The sequence below is a fragment of the Pyxicephalus adspersus genome, unplaced genomic scaffold (assembly GCF_032062135.1).
Source record: "Pyxicephalus adspersus unplaced genomic scaffold, UCB_Pads_2.0 Sca1118, whole genome shotgun sequence".
Taxonomy (NCBI): Eukaryota; Metazoa; Chordata; class Amphibia; order Anura; family Pyxicephalidae; genus Pyxicephalus; species Pyxicephalus adspersus.
In genome coordinates, this window is record NW_027318125.1 from 1 (window position 1) to 3,153 (window position 3,153).

General features: G+C 34.5%; 1 long non-coding RNA gene across 1 annotated transcript; it reads right to left on the minus strand.

Annotated features, from left to right (window-relative positions):
- On the minus strand, window positions 1-2,957 carry LOC140321175 (uncharacterized). Its single transcript, XR_011918845.1, has 3 exons — window positions 2,794-2,957; window positions 1,117-1,296; window positions 1-46 (listed from the first exon to the last, which is right to left on the minus strand). It is a non-coding gene; the product is annotated as an uncharacterized lncRNA (long non-coding RNA).
- Window positions 2,958-3,153: the final 196 nt, after the last annotated feature.

A 3,153-nucleotide genomic window follows, 5' to 3' on the forward strand; every position in this document is an offset into this window, starting at 1 on the left:
CCTTGCCATTATACACTGTGTAAGGCCCATCACTGGTTCCATTGTACTGCAGGTAAGGAGACATGATACATTAAAATATTAAAGTATTCATTGTCATTTTTAGAAGTCAAAACTGAGACACACTAAAATGTATTTTCTGATATAGATAAACATCTGCATTGCAAGTCTGTACATCAAACGCGATTCATCTCAAACTGTACTGCATAAAGGATTATATAGAAATATAACTGAAACCTTATAGAAATAGAAATATAAAGAAATAAAAATATAATAAACCTTACTGGTCCTTTTTGGGTTGGATTTATTGGTTTTACTTGCCTAGAGACTAAACAGACTAAATAGTAGCAATGTTTTGCCACTCCAGGCCCTGAATTTTGAGAGAAATGGTGTAATCCAGCAAACCTGGAATGGATCTGCTCCATGATTGCAAACTTTGGCCACCTAAATGCAAATAATTTTAAGAAATCTGTTTCAGATTTGCTGGATCACCCAGGTTCTCCCATGATTGTCTATAATCTCTAGTCTTGGAAAGCTTTATTAAATCAGGCCCATTTCTTCTTTATAATAAAGAAAGAGGATTTTCTGTATTCCACAGAAAAAACACTGCTAACTTACTGTCTTATAATACTGCTAATACTTACTGTATTACTGGCAGTTGTCCTTACTGGCAAAATAAGCACTTTTTGCACTTATTGAACAGATATAACAAAACACTTCCAATAGTAAACGTAATAGTCAAAAACAGGGCATGTGCGATATGTTTGTAATAAGAGTTTACATGATGTAGGGCCCCACCCCCATCACCTTCTGCTTTTCTGTTGCATGAATGATACACAAAACAGATGTATGATTTTCCAATAAAGTTTGTTTAATTTGCCAACCTGAATTTTGTTAAGTACATAGCACTATAGAATATTGTTGTCTATTCTATAATGTACATAAATCTGTAGCCTCAATGTCAGACATAGAGAAAGGTTAACTAAAGGCAACTGTCAGATATAAACATATATTTTTTGGTTTAAAGCTTCAGAAATTATTACTTGGTAAATATTATACTTCCATTAATACTCTAATACAGACATACTTAGTCCAGTCATATGATAATTTTATACATACCGGATAGAATACTCCAGTGTTTTTATCTGAAAGGATGGCATTTGGTATTTTTTCCAAGAATGGATCTCTGTAACCCCACAGTAACTCTTTCACACTTCTGACTTGAAATAATGATGAATTGGAAGACTTTATGAAACTGTTTATTAAGGTTTCTAATCCTTTAAACATGTCTGGTGCAGCCTGATGAGCACAAAATATAGTAGGTGTTGAGTAAAAAAAATCAAATAATAATAATAATAATAAACTTAATAGAAAATTGAAAGATACATTATAATTAATTCATTTATAGGTCTTAAGACTGAGACACAAACTTTCATCCTAATTTATTCCTAAATAGCCATAAATACAAATCCACCAAATGCCTTTGCAAACCCAGTTTATTACCATGTAAAAGTAGCATTGACATTTGTTCTACAAATACCCTGTTCATAGATCAGTGCTGTTGGGGGGGACCTAGCCTGCCCACAAACTAAAACTGCCAGAAAAAAAAAAATTCTGGGCGCGCCGTAATAACGCGTTTTATGGCAAAGCTATGCCGCGCAATTTCGGTCCGCCTCGTTTGGAAAAAAAATACACAAGATATAGGTATAAAAAACCCACGTATAGCATGGGAATTATATAGCAACAAAAAGCTATTAGACTTCAAAAATGAAAACAGGCTCCACATTCTTTTCATGGCTTTGGTTAATGGTAAAGCTTTTATGTACAATAGTGCTGCCTATAGCTATTAACTCCATGGACTTAATAAATCCAAAGTGAAAAAACAAAGAAAGATGGGGTTTTGGATGGCAATTCAAATATATTGAAAACAGCAAAATTAGATAAATAATCAAAATACATTGAATATGATAGATAGAGGCTGAGGCGGGAGGAACAACCAGGGTAGCCTCTTGCTGCCTCTGGATTATTACATCTCAGAAACCACAGAAGTTTCTGTCTTTCATCGGCACTCCAAGGAACTGTTTTCTTTGATCATTTTACTTATACCTTCAACAAATTTTTCCCTTCTGTTATCACCTTCCACCTTGATCCACGATGATGTGCAGCTTTGTTTCCCATGAGCAAACGCTTACAATACAGTATCCAGTCTTTTTGACAGTTTAATTGCTGTCTCAAAAATACCCCTAAAGAAGCCTTCGGGAGAAACGCGTTGGGGTAATGAGCCGTTATTACTTCTGAAATTTGCTCACCCCTAAAGTTAAGAATGGGAGCAAACTCATGCTGCTTTTTTATGATAGCAGCACACTCTGTATAGATGTAAGCCCCTCTTATCCCACTACAAATTCTCACATTCATAAATTGTATCATATTCAATGTATTTCGATTATGTAACTATATTGGCTGTATTCAAAATATTTGAATTGCAATTTAAAAACCCCTTCTCTCTCTTTGTTTTTTCACTTTTGGTTTATTAACACTTAGAGTTTGGCAATTATAATTACCTATTGCAAAGGGGAGTACTGTCTTCTAAATGTAACCCATATGGATTTAAACAGTGTATTAATTTATTGTAAATGACATCATACAGCTCTTCTGGGCAGGGTCCTTTCCTCCTCCTGTGTCACTGTCTGTATCTGTCATTTGCAACCCCTTTTTAATGAACAAGGCTGCGTAATATGTTGACGCTATATAAATCCTGTTTAATAATAATAATTGGCAACTTTTGTTTTTACTTACTGCCACTGCCAGATTAAGAACTGTATAAGTATCCTCTTCAGGCCCAATAGACATAATTGGCTGAAAGATGGCTTCATTTGGCTGGTAAAAGGACACTGTATTATTATTGTTTTGTGTCACATTACTCTTCGGTACGTGCCTAACCCTTTAAAAGAGAAATAAAAAAAATGTTACTATAAGTGTGGTGAGAAACTGAAAAAAAACTGTACAGAATGGAAATATGGGAGCTGTCATTGCTTGCTAATTTTTAAAGGTTTGTGTTCTGGGGACATGAACTTTCTTTTTTTATTACTATTTGTTGAATGACTTCCTATACTTTTACAGGGATGAAAGCCTCAACAAAGCAGCAACATCATCCCC